Raw genomic sequence first — 14,329 nt, 5'->3', positions numbered from 1 at the left:
GGTTCTAAAGAACCGTCTCATTCTTTTCAATGTACTATTTTAGCAAGTTCTCCAGAGAGGATGATGGTGGTACTTGCGAGCTGTTGGCTTGTTGTTGCTGTTGATCGTTAGTTTGTTGGAAAAATCCTGGTGGTCTTTCTTTATGTGCCATAGGTTGGTAACTTTGTTTTTGGTTATTTTTCCAAGCAAAATTAGGGTGGTTTCTCTACCCGGGGTTATATGTATTTGAGAAAGGGTTGTTCTTGACAAAGTAGATTAACTGCGGGTTCCGTGGACACTCTTCAATCGAATGTGATTCTCCACATGTAGCACAACTGGTGCTCGTCTGTTCTACTGCGTTGACCTGCCCTCTTTGCGTTCCGGAGTTGTTGATTGCAATGCACTGTAACAAATTTATCATCGCATTCATTTGGTTTTGCAAAGATGCGATGGTACCGTTATTTGTGTTACCTTCTCTGGTTTTTACCCGTTGATCGCTTTCTTGCCAATCTTCATGATTTTTCGATATGTGATTAAGGATATTCTTAGCCTCATCATACGTCTTATCCAATAAGCTGCCTGCTGCTGCCACATTGGCAGCTGTCTGCGATGTAGGATTCAATTCATAATAACATCTGGAGATAGTCTGGTAATCCGTTGTGCGGACAATCTCGCACTAATCTCTTAAACCTCGCCCATGCATCGTTGAGCGATTCATCTTCTTCTTGTTTAAAATTTGTGATTAACTTCCTCCTTCTGGCATTCTCTGTAGGAGGGAAATATTTCTTCATGAACTTCTCGAAAACCTGTTCTTACGAATTTATCTCCCTTGGTTCAAAGGAGTACCCATTTCCTTGCTTTATTGCATAACGAAAATAGAAATAGTGTAAGTCGAACTTCTTCAGCAGAGATATTTGGGAACATAAAAGTGTAAAAATTTCAATAAAGCTTCGGAGATGGGCGTGCGAATCTTCGCCATGCCATCCACCAAACTATCCAACTGTCTGGATCATTTGTAACATAACCGGCTTCATCTCAAGCCTTGATTCGTCCAAAGCTGGCCTCATGATTCCTGAGGAGAAATCATACAAGTTAGGTGACGCATAGTCCCAGATGGGTCTATTGCGATCATTCGCCAGGAGGATAGGATTTGTCATGACGTTGTTCGTATTTGTGACTCTTTCTTTCGGTTGTTCTACCATTCTGGGAGTTCTTCCTTGTTGTCATCAGTGGTTGTCTCTCTGTCTTCTTCAGAATGTTCTTTCGATCTCTAGGTCATAGTTGGGCTCAGGAGCGTGTCCTTGGCTGATGTGACGCCTGCTTCTTCCCTTATCGAAGGATTCACAATGCACAGAGATCGAAAGCTGCAAAGAAAATCAAAGAGGTTTACTGTTAGCGCAATATGTATTGTAGTCCCTGGCAACGGTGCCAAAAACTTGATGTGTAGAAATTGTTATGTGATTTTGGTGTGAGTTTGCAGTGATGTGTGTTATGCGATGAACATGCAAGTTTCCCTAATAAGACCCAAGTATAGGCCTTATTAGGTTTCCTGGTAAGTCCAGGGTCGAACACAGGGACTACTAAGTAAATATGTGACAGTCACTTTGATTCTCTTGCGGTGGTAAAAACAAATGAAGTGGATGGTATTTTCATTAAGAATTTTTCCTATGCGACGGAGTTGAACGCAGAGTTGATAAAAGAGTAGAGTTACAATGAGTATGTGATGAAGGGGTTGAGAAGGGGTTTAGCTAGCATTTCCTAAGATTATGCACAAGTTATGCGATCATGCTACACACAGACAACAACATGTCATCTCTCAATGCAGAATGCCATAATTCCTACTTCTAGGATGCATGCAATGTGTATACGATAAATTCAAAAGGACTTATGTCTAAGCCTATATTATTGTATGCGATGATGAATAATGCACACATAAAACAAGGTGACCGCATGCAATCATTCCTATTTCTAGGGTGCATGCGATGTGTTAATAGCAATAGAACTTATGTCTAAGTTTATATTTCTTGCTTATGCGATATTAATTTGGCTCTCTCAAGCCTAGATTCTAATCTCAGTCTCTCAATTCTAGATTCTATCTTTAGACTACTCTCTCAAGTATCTCTAAAAGGTGAATGACGCATACATAAGACAAGATGATCGCATAAAATATAAATCTTAAGTCTTGCTAGCTAAGTGCTTCTCAACCCATTCAGAAATTTAGCTACTCATGCGAAGTATGGAGAGATTGAATATAGATTGGAATGAGATGTCCATTTTCTATAAATAAAGTACTGAATACAAAATAACAAATGGAATTGAGAGATAAGAAGCTTGGTAAGCAATGTCTTGCTTCTCGTGGCCTTTTACACTGTTCTTTTTCACTCCAACTTTGTCTCGAAGTGTATTCTTGCACTCGCAAGTGTTGGCCCTCTCTCATTTGTAACGTTTTTTGACAGCCTCTCGATCTGTCAGGGAATGATCTCTCTTTTTTCTCGTCTCTTTTCTCTTCCCCTTCCTTTAAGTATATGTACGAGTATGTGCGTGAATGGACTATTAACTCTCTAACTTCTGTTTTTTTAACACTGGTGGCCTTCAGTATTTATAGAGCTCAAGGTGAAGCAACCTTCCTTTCTAATGATTGCAATGATGGGCGGTATTAATTCTCCTACTCTGATGTGCCAATTAATGTCATCAAAAGTTGAGTGTACTTGCTACAGTGTGGCTTTAACAACTCCTCAACAAAATTCGAATTCAACAGTTATCAGCTTTCTGTCCCATCGTGATTTATTATGTTGTCACCTTGACGCGCTGTAAACCCCAAATCCCAATTTTACACTTAAGTGTGTTTTCTTATTTAAATTGTCTTAATTTTCCACTTAATTGTGTGTCCCTATTTAAATTTGTATAAATAAGTTGAGTAGGTTGATGAGAAAGTTAGTATGAAATGGTGAAGAAGGGATGTGGATTTGAAAAAGAAAAATATGGAAATTGAGTTTGTGAAATTTCGGCTAAGTATAGAGAAGTTATATGAAATGCGTTATGGATGAAGAAAGGATTGAAGAACTGAGAAAAATATGGGAAATTATTTTGGGGAAAATCTGGAAAAAATGTGTAGAAGTTGTACGGAGACAAACAATTCGCAGTAGCTAAGAGCGAGATCGTTGAGTGTGAGATCAGTGAGATCGTTGAGAGCGAGATCATTGAGATCGAGAGCAGCGAGATTGGAGAGGAAATGGGAGAGAGCGAGCTTGGATAGAAGATGGGAGAGAGCGAGACCAGCGAGAAAGTTGGAGAGAGCGAGAGTGGAGAGAAAAGTTAAAGCTGGAGAGAGCGAGAGAGAGAGCGAGATTGGAGATAGCAAGACCAGCGAGATTGCTGGAGAGAGCAAGAGTGAAGAGAGTGAGACCAGCAGGAAAGTGGGAGAGAGCGACACTGCCGAGAGTGGAGAGAGCGACACTGCCAAGAGCAGAAAGAGCGAGAGCACCTATGCTAGCCTTGCTTTGTCTGATTCGAACGTCACGCCCATGCCTCGCATATGCATTGAACGGCCGAGCAAGCTTCTGGGCGATGTATTTGGACGCGTTGGGGGTGGATTATGCATTTAAAAACCCTAATTTGAATACAAACAAAGCTTGAAGATGTAAGGGCAAACGTCAATTAAAATCTAGGTGTTCGATTAAGAGAAATTCTTAAACCCTAAGAAACTGTGTTGGATGTGTTTGGGAATAACACATTGAACTAAGAGGAAGTCAGCTTACATTGATAAAGGGAGGATTAAACATTTGGCCATGCAGCCAAGTAGGTGCTATTAATCCCACGAGCAATTTGAACGCCTATAAATAGGGAGTTGGGATTTCATTTTCAAATCACACAAAAATCATAAATTTCATAGAGAAAGTAGAGGGCAGTGAGGGTTTAGATGAATATGTCAACTTTGGACGAGGATATCTTCCAATATACTCGTGCGTTTGGAGTGATTTCAAATCCATCTGAAAGCTCTGGAAGTCTAGTTTTCATAGTTTCCGGAGGAAAATATCAAAGGAACTAGGCTGGAGGTTGAGAAGAAGGCAGAAGGGTCAAACTATCGAATCAGTCTGGGTCAATCTTGAATATTTTGAGATTCCGGCCAAACCACGAGGTATTCTGAGCTGAAAGTTTAGGATAAGATTTCTAAGACATTTTAGAATAAGTTTGTAGAAAGAAGTATTTCCAAATAAGATCCGAACTATGAGTAATCTAAGTTGTAAGTTGAATATAGATTCTAGAGGGTGAAAAAGGGACCCGAGGAGCTACTAGAGTGAAAAGTTCCTAAGAATTCGAGGTGAGTGGCTAAAATGTTTTCAAACTAAAATGTTTTTAAACTGTTTTGATTAAAAACATTTTACAGAAAGCATGTTTGTGAAAATAATTCTCATGCCTATTAGTTTTATAAAGTGGTTTCCAAGCAAGTTTGAATTGTGATTTGAATGCATGCATATTGTTGAAAAACTATTTACATATGTATATGTATTGATTTTATCCAGCATGCATTACCATCTTTAAAGCCATGTTGTATATGTGTTATACTGTACATGCTTTAAAGAGAAAAGTTGTTTATAAATAGTTTTGGTAAAATGTGATGCCAAAGTACAAGGAGAAGGCATCCGCCCAACTAGATACTGAAGTACAAGGAGAAGGTATCTATTGGTACTGAAGTACGTTTGAGAAGGTACCAAGCCAACGGGATACTGAAGTACGTTGGAGAAGGTATCCTAGTAGCTCGATACTGAAGTACAAGGAGAAGGTATTTGAGTAGTAGTACCTAATGTGGCCACAGGTGAATAAAGTCAGAGATTGAGCAAAAGGGTTCTCTCTGGACTAGTAGTTGGTGTTGGGATTATTTTACCAGTTATACAATACTTTGATTTGAGAAATGATTTTACTGTTTTATGTTTAAAACAGCTTTATAAAATTTAGGCTTGGAAAATATTTATGCTGCATAAGTTTATATTTTAGATAAAACTATTTTCTGAAATTATGCATGAGAATTTACTATGTTTTCTCGGTCACTCATTGGGCATAAGTTCACCCCGTTTTCAAATGTTTTTGTTTTTCCCCCCCATAAATAGCGGTCAAATCCTCTGAAGATAGCTCAATGTCTACTCTGACACTAAAGGATGAAAAGACTTGTAACCGTTTGATAGGTGGTTACTGTTAATAGTGTACACATGTTACTATTGTTCATATAAGGACTAGGATTTGTGGGTTTTGGGACTTGTAAATCTAATGTTATAAATACTCTAGACATATTAAGTTTCTAAGTTAATAAATTGTGGGCCTAAAGACGTCCCATTGCATATAATTTGTATTTGGTATCAGAGTTATTTTGCAAGAGTTTTTAGGCAGTAAGTACTCAGCCCAAGGGTTGATAACTGCTACAGTCACCCCCTTTTCTAGGCTAAGAGTGTGATCTGGGGCGGGGTGTGACACACGCAGTCTTTATACGACCACCTTTTTAAGAAACTTCTCACGATCACATACGATCACATGACTTGCGATCGCAATCCTCAAACGCGCTGACGCCTTGCTCCTTTGGATCACAATTTTACTTGTGCCATCACATTTTTCCTGCACAAAATAAGTAAATTAACCGCCTTGCTCCTTTGGATCATAATTCCTATCAATTTAGCGCTTTTGGACATTATATTGCTTATTTTGCCATCACATTCTCTCATTGTTTTACTTATTTGAGCTATAATAACCTGTATTTCTACCAGTTATCATCTATCTCCTCCCTTTGGGTAAACCCTTTTGCCATAAGTCTAGCCTTGTAGGGCTGTACCTTACTAGCTTGGTCTCGTTTTCTCTTATAGATCCACTTGCAACCGATGGGTTTTACTCCTTTTGGTTGATCTACAAGATGCCAGACTGAATTGAAGTACATTGACTCTATTTCAAGGTCCATGGCTTTGATCCACAGTGGCGAACGGAGCTCAGATCTGGAACTAGAGACGAACATTTGACTGTGCTATTGAGGAAGGCCGATGGAGCTCGATAGTTGACAGAGCTATAATAGAGATCCACGTCAGTGGATCTCGACAACCACTGATGAAAATGGTAACAGCAGAAACGACCGAAACTTGAACGACGAAAATGACATCGTCAACGGTGGCAAGGTGGATTGAGGGAGGGAGCGAGGCGACGGTTGAATCTCTTGGCTATAAAGATGAGAGAGAATGGGTTTTGAGAGAGAGATTGAAGAAGATGGAATAGTCTAGGGTTTTTAGCAAGAGATTGAAGAGATTGGAGGAACATCAATGTGCACAAAGCTCTAGGCTATGCATATGAGAGAGAATTTTTTTTTTAATTATTTTATAAAAAAAATAATTTTTTGATTATTTTATAAAAAACTAGGTAAAATAATTTTTTATTTTATAAAAACCATGGATAAGGCCTTAATGGTAAATAGACACTAAGATTAGTGAAAAATTATAGTTTATTAAGCTATTTATGAAATAAATTGAAAGTAGAAGACTGTAGTATAATATGAGCTTGCAATTAAGGTTATCTATGTAGAAAGCCCATTTACATTTATTCAAAATTAAAAAGTCAATTACAAGTATAGCATAGTCCAAAAAATAATTTATGGATAAAACAAACTTTTGATTCAAATTTCAGAGTCTATCACTGATCGATTTTGTTATATTTTTCAATTTTAAAAATGTTACTATACACTTAATTATTAGTTCTTATTGTTATATTTTTAATATTTTTAATGAGTTTTGAGTTAAACATGAGAAAGTTAAAAGTTAAAAGAGGTTTTATTAATAAATTAGAGAAAAAATGTATTTTTTGTGTGGTTATTTGAGAAATGCAAAATAAAATTCATTAATTATATATTAATTATCTAGATCCAAAATTTAGTATAAATACCTAATGTTTCGTTCTCTCAAATCACGACACAACACATCAACCAATACTCAATATATCTTTCTCTCATACTTTATCTCACTAGCTTTCTTAAGAGCAATTGGTCAAAAGAATGATGCTTTAGTTGTGGAACTTTGAGCTCAACCTTTCGTACAAAATGGTTTGTGCTACATAACGTATTAGTTTGGCTGTTGTATCCTGAAAGGGACATGCCAGAGAAATATATGATGCACCGATGTTTGATATTATAAAGAGACACAACACACACCTAGAGATGTCCACAGAGTAGGGCGGGGATGGGAAAGGCTTCCCCGCCCCCTATATCATTCCCCATCCCCACGAAATTCCCCATGGGAAAAAATTCTCTATTTTTTTTAAAAATTTATTCATTTATTAAACTTTTACTTTTATTATAAACCTTGATAAAATTTTATATATTAGATTGGTCATTTCCAATACATTCTTTTTTTATTTTAAAACACTATAAAGTTTCCTAACAAAACAATAATATTTTATATGCAAGGATATTATTATTTATTCAATCTCATAATTTCTACAAATGAAAATTTTAAATATTACAAGTCTAACCCTTCAACTTAAATATTATAACACTCCTGATCTGATATACAAATTAGAAAAACCTAAGTGTTGAAGTTATTAAAGTGTGTGTGTGTGTGTATATCTTTTCCACCATAGGGATGGGGGAGGAGTCGGGGACGAGGAGTGTAATACCCACCCCCGTCCCCATTTAGTCAACAAAAGTCCATAATTTAAACTCTAAGCCCATTAGCCCAAACCTAAGCCCAATCCCAATCCCAATCTTTAATTTTTAAAACTAAAAATAAAAACCTAAATTAAAATTTCAATCTTCTTCACCCTTCCTCTTTCACTCTCACTGTCGACTGCCCACTGGTCACTGCACCATTGTCGATTTCAATCTTCTTCTTCGAATATTCCTTCCTCTTTCACCACCTTCTCACCCAGTCGACCGTCACATTGTTTGCTGGCTTGGCCGTCTCACCCAGTCATGTTCTCTCACCCTCATAAACAAGCGAACGGTCCCTCACTGCCATGCGTGCCGATGCCGTGCGACAAATAAGCGTCCCCTCACTATCGTACACGTCCGTTGAAGCCGGATTTGCCATTCAGTGTAAGTTACTTTACTAACTTAATAAACTTGACATTTTTTAGTATTTAGCTCACCATGATAATAAGCTCACAACCACTATCTCACTATGTTTGAGTATTTAGCTCACCATGTTAATAAGCTTCGAATTTAAATCGAATAGTGAATTCTTGTTAAGCTTGGCATTTTTTGGTTCGAGTGTTTGGCTGTCACATAATAATATTAAGGAGCTTGGCTTACTTTTAGTTGTTTTAGTGATTGGTACATGATATTAATAAGCTTGAAATTTGAGTGTTCAATGTTCAAATCGTCCAAAATAATTGTTTTTCTTTGTTAAGCTTGGTTTTTTTTGTACCGTTTGAGGGTTTGGCTCACTATAGTTTGAAATTAGAATACTCGAAGGCCAAATCATCCAATGGATTCTTATGAAAAACTTTGAAGATGTTGATTTTAGCCTAGTTTTATAAATTTTTAATTTTATTGGTTGTGTAAAATGTAGCTTAGTTGGTTATTGTTTGTTACATTGTTTAAATGATAAAATTGGATAAATTTCATAATTTAAAAAGCTAGAATTATGTCTTCAAATATAGATAGATTTTACAATTTATTTATGCTTTCTTTTGTATAACTTGGCAGTTTCCAAAAAACCATGTCTTCTACAAATAAAGATTCTCAAAGTCTTATTTCAAGTCCAATGCCAAGTCCAAGCCCAAATCCAATCCCAAATTTAACTTAATGCTCTTCAAATGACGATAATTTGAATGCTCATGATTGTGTTATTCTTGGTGAGGAGGATATTGAGAAGGGGTCTTTAAAAAGGAGATTGACATTCATTGTTTGGAATCATTTTAAGAAGCAAAAAATAAATGGAATAGACAAGGCTGTTTGTAATTATTGAAAACAAAAATAGGGGGCGATAATAAAAATGGAACCAAACATTTGCATGACCATATTAAGATATGCACCCTATAAAGGACAAAAAGACATACGTTAATCCCTATTGAATCCTAACAGAGAGAAGAACAATACATTGGGGTTATATAACTTCGATCAAGAAGCTACAAAAAAAGCATTAGCTAGGATGATAATCAAACATGAATATCCTCTCTTGATAGTTGAGCATGACGATTTTAGGAAATTTTGTAATGTTATCCAACTATTATTTAAGATGGTATTAAGAAACACAATAAAGAAAGAGATCTTGAAAATTTATGAGATGGAGAAGTTGAAAACTATGACATTGTTGTATGAGATCAGTGGAGAAATTGCCCTTACAACGGACATGTGGACTTCCAACCACTAAACAAAAGGTTATATGGCTACCATTGCACATTTTGTGGATGACAATTGGGTTTTGCATAACAAATTAATCAGGTTTATATATTTCCCTTCTCCACTCACTTCTGAGATGCTTTATGAAGAAATAATGGAATATCTGTTAGATTGGAATATTGATCGAAAGTTGTCATCTATAACTGTAGATAATTATAGTACAAATAACTCCATGGTTAATATGCTTGTTGATAGTCTGTCTGGTAACTTAATCTTAGATGGGAGTTTCTTTTATATGTAGTGTTGTGCTCATATTCTGAATTTAATTGTGAAGAATGGGTTGGCAGTGATAGGAGATGGGATTAAAAGAGTTCATAGTAGTGTAGGGTTTTGGGTGCATACACAAAAAAAGAAGGAGAAATTTGAGGAAACTACCCGTCAGTTGAATGTTTATGATGGTAGGATGTTGAGTCTTGATTGTTGTACTAGGTGGAATTCTACATATTTTATGTTAGGCACTGCATTGAAGTACAAGGTTGTTTTTTATCGACTAAAACAACGTGAACCAAAGTACAAGTGTTTTCCTTTAGATCAAGATTTGGTTTTAGCTAAAGAGATATGTGAGAAACTGAAAATATTTCATCACGTGACTGAAATATTTTCTGGATCAAAATATCCTACTGCTAATTTTTTTTCCAAAAAATTGTAAACTGAAATCGGCTATTTCTGAGTGGATAATTAGAAGCAACAGTTTGATGTATATTTGGATGAACCTATGTCACATCCCCTCCTAGATTACCCTTTTATTTTAGAAGAGGATATGACCGTGGTAGCTACTAGCCCTACTGCCAGCACTCACCACCCAAGCCTTCTAATTTAGATACCAACCTATTCATCTCATTAGTAATATACACAAACAGCTAACCTCCCTTAAGTTCTTACGAAGATTACATAATTACAAGCATACAACCAAGACATTACTTTTATAGAAAAATATTCACAGGTGGCCCAAACATTCCTACAGAAACCCTAGTCCCTCACAAAACATGTGTACATAAACAGATTATCAACCTAAGTCTTTTAATAAGCCGAGTATTTCGATGGCAAGCAGCAGCAGGATCAACCTTGAGGAAACTGACCGCTACCTGAAAAAGGAAAACACAGAAAGTCTGTGAACTAAAAGCTCAGTGAGTGACTATAGAATCGTAAAGCAACAAGCGTAGCATCATTATAAACATGTAAATATACAAATGAGTAAACTTAAGCAATTTTCTCTATATGTAATTGTAAACCATTCTCAGACATCATTAAACATTATTATTTCCTAGTTGAGAACGAGCCTAAACGCACTAGCTCCCAAACATTTATTACCGACCAAGAGACCCATACTTTGGTCTCTCATTCATAACTGCCTACGTGCACGTGGCCACACTAAGTACCATCATATTTTAGGTACTTCCGCTCAGATACCTTCTCAAATTTGTCCTTCAGTATTGAGCTACTATGATACCTTCTCATATGTCCTTCGGTATCAAATTGGCAAGATACCTTCTCAAATGTCCTTCGGTATCAAATTGGCCAGGTACCTTCTCAAATGTCCTTCGGTATCAAATTGGCCAGGTACCTTCTCAAATGTCCTTCGGTACCTAATTGGTTAGATATCTTTTCAACGTCCTTCGGTATCAAATGTGTATTTTGTAACATCAAATTAAGTTCCATTGCCTAGTATTTACATAAGAATTCATTCTCTCATAGCCTTCCTCTAGGAAGCATATATCAAAATCAGAAACATAGCTTTTGTAATGGTTACACGACATACTTTGGCCTGTGTTACACACATACAAGCCGGGAAACATGCATTAAGTTATTCTCTAACCATTTGTTTCTTGAGGAAGTATAAATACATCATTAATGTCACTGTGCTTTACTTGATCATATATGCATGAGTATTGGAAACCTTAGGTTTACTTAGTCACTCACCATTCGTCAGACTCTTATTGGTTTATATGCTTCCCCTAGCTCTTCTTAGACTGAAAAGATATAATTCTCGATGAAACTACTTAGAATTCCTAGTAAAATATCTCAAATAATTAATTTATTAAAGGAACTTCCATCACTACAGACAGTTTTACTGGCGAGATCCCCCTAAGCGAGGTCAGCGAGATCCCCCCGAGCGATGCTAGTGAGATCCTCTAGAGCGATACCAGCAAGATCCTCTAGAGCAAGATCAAGCTTTTCCTGTAAAATTCTTAGCGATACTTACCTCAATTAAATAGCAAGATTTTCCACTAGAGCGAGATCCTCCTTACAAAATCAGCGAGATTTCCTTTATAAACGAGATCCTCATGCCCAAATCTCGCTATAATTCTCCACGATGAACTGCTTGCTTGTTCCTTACAAGCAGTTGTCTGCTTATGCACCAATTCCCTGTTATAACTTCAAAAATTGATAACTCAAAATCCAGAGCTCTTTTCAAGAAACTTCCTTCTACAAACTTGTTTAAATTTGAGTTTACTTCCTTACCTTAAAATTTCAGCTCAGAATTCTTTATAGTTTGGCTTAGAACTTCCAAACTTCACCTCGGGCCCTGATTAATCCGTGGTTCTGCCTCTTCTGCAAATTCTCCACTTTTGTTCTTCTCCTCTTGCAATCTTTCTCCAGTAGGACAACCTTGAAAACTAGATTCTCCCATCTTTCAAATGGCACTAAATTTGCTAAATTTGCTCTTGTCAATTGCCAAAATCATGCTTTTGAAGTTTCACTTCCTTTTTTAATCTTTCTGTCGCTTCCTGAGTTCAAAGAATAAATTGCCACGTCATCCCACACTTAGTGCCTCCAGCCAGACTAATGATTGAGTTTTTTCATTTGATATATTTTCCTTCCCTTCCTTCATAATCCCTATAAACAACATGAATTTCTATTTAATAAATATGTAATATAATATTCTTTTGGCTAAACATGCTTATCTAGGGAACCTAAGTTCGGGGTTTACAATCATCTCCCCCTTAAAAGAAATTTCATCCTCAAAATTTTACCTGATATGTCATTTGAAAAGTTGAGGATACTCTTCCTCATTTGCTCTTCAGGTTCCCAGGTTGCTTCCTCGATCCCATGATTACACCCTAACACCTTCACCAAAAGAATCGTCTTATTTCTGAGTACCTAATCTTTCCTGTCCAAAATATCGATGGTCTCTTCCTCATAAGATAAATCTTCTTTGAGCTGTATTGGTTGTGTTGCTAGTATGTGCATAGGATCAGACATATATTTCCTTAGCATCGACACTTGAAATACGTCGTGTATACGAGCTAGCTCTATCAGCAACTACAACCTATAAGCTACTGGATCAACTCGTTCCACAATTTCATATGGTTCGATGTATCATGGACTTAACTTCCCTTTTCTCCCAAACTAGAGAATTCCTTTCCATGGGGATAGCCGGAGAAATACCTGTTCTTCAACTTTAAATTCTAGTTCTCTTCTTGTTTATCAGCGTAGCTCTTCTGTCTGTCGCGAGCCACCTTAAGATTATCCCTGATAAGTTTCACATTCTTTGTTGTTTGTTGAACTAATTCTGAACCCAGTAATTTTCGTTTTCTAAATTCGTTCCAGCATACTGGAGTCCTGCAAGGTCGGCCGTAGAATGCTTCATAGGGAGCCATTCCGATACTAGAATGGTAGCTATTGTTGTAGGCAAATTCAATCAATGATAAGTGTGTATCCCAAATCAATGATAAGTGTGTATCCCAACTTCCTTTGAATTGTAGTACACAAGCTCTTAACATATCTTCCAGTGTCTATATAATTCTTTCCGACTGTCCATCTGTTTGCGGATGAAAAGCCATACTGAAATGCAATTTAGTGCCCATAGCCTTTTGTAAACTAGGCCAAAATTTTGAAGTGAACCTCGAGTCCCGATCCGACACTATCGACACTAGGGCTCCATATTGACTGATTATCCTATCCACATAAAGCTCAGCTAGACGGTCTAGTGTAAAAGTAACTTTTACTGGTATAAACTTGGCCGTCTTAGTTAGTCTGTCGACTATTACCCAAATGCCATCAAATCCTAAGGGTGTCTTAGGCAAACCAAATAGGAAGTCCATTGTCATATGCTCCCACTTCCACTCGGGCACTGGAAGTGGATTGAGTAATCCTGCTGGTCTTTGTCTCTCAGGTTTTACTTGTTGACAGACTATACATCGGTCCACATATTCTGCTATGTCTCTTTTCATCCCAGGCCACCAGTAAGATTTCTTCAAAGTTCTGTACATCTTGGTACTAGTTGGATGCATGACATAAGCGGAACTATGTGCTTCCTCTAAAATGGCTTGTTTAAGCTGTAGCTTGTTAGGCACACACATTCTCCCCTCCTTTTCTAGCACACTGTCTGCTCCCAATTGAAAGTCAACCCTGATGCCCTTATTCACATCATCAGCAATCTTCTGAAAATCAGGGTCTTCCAACTGATCCTGCTTAAGGTTTTCTACTAAGGTCGGCCTTATCTGAAAAGTAGCTATCATTCCTCCTGACGGTTCCACTGATAAGGCGGTTCTGGAATTCCTGAACTCCTGCAATAGCATTCCTCTTATTGAGCCAATAATGGCCTTGGGTCTCGAGGATTTCCTACTCAGTGCTTCTGCCCCAACATTAGCCTTACCAGGGTGGTATTCGATGGAACAGTCGTAATCTTTAATCAATTCAATCCATCTTCATCGTTTTAGATTCAACTCCTTTTGATCAAAGATATATTTTAAGCTTTTGTGATCTGTAAATATTTTGCAACGCTCTCCACATAGGTAATGTCTCCACAACTTTAGAGCTAAAACAACTGCTGCCAATTCCAGATCATGCGTGGGATAAATGCTCTCGTGTTTCTTAAGTTGACGAGAGGAATATGTAATCACTTTCCCATCCTGCATCAACACACATCCCAATCTTTGTTGGGATGCGTCGTAATAAATCTCAAATTCCTTACCTGGAATAGGCAAGGTAAGCACTGGTGCTGATACTAGTTTCCGTTTCAGCTCCTGGAAACTATGA

The sequence above is a fragment of the Benincasa hispida genome, chromosome 2, assembly GCF_009727055.1.
Source record: "Benincasa hispida cultivar B227 chromosome 2, ASM972705v1, whole genome shotgun sequence".
Taxonomy (NCBI): Eukaryota; Viridiplantae; Streptophyta; class Magnoliopsida; order Cucurbitales; family Cucurbitaceae; genus Benincasa; species Benincasa hispida.
This window is presented reverse-complemented; position numbering follows the sequence as displayed.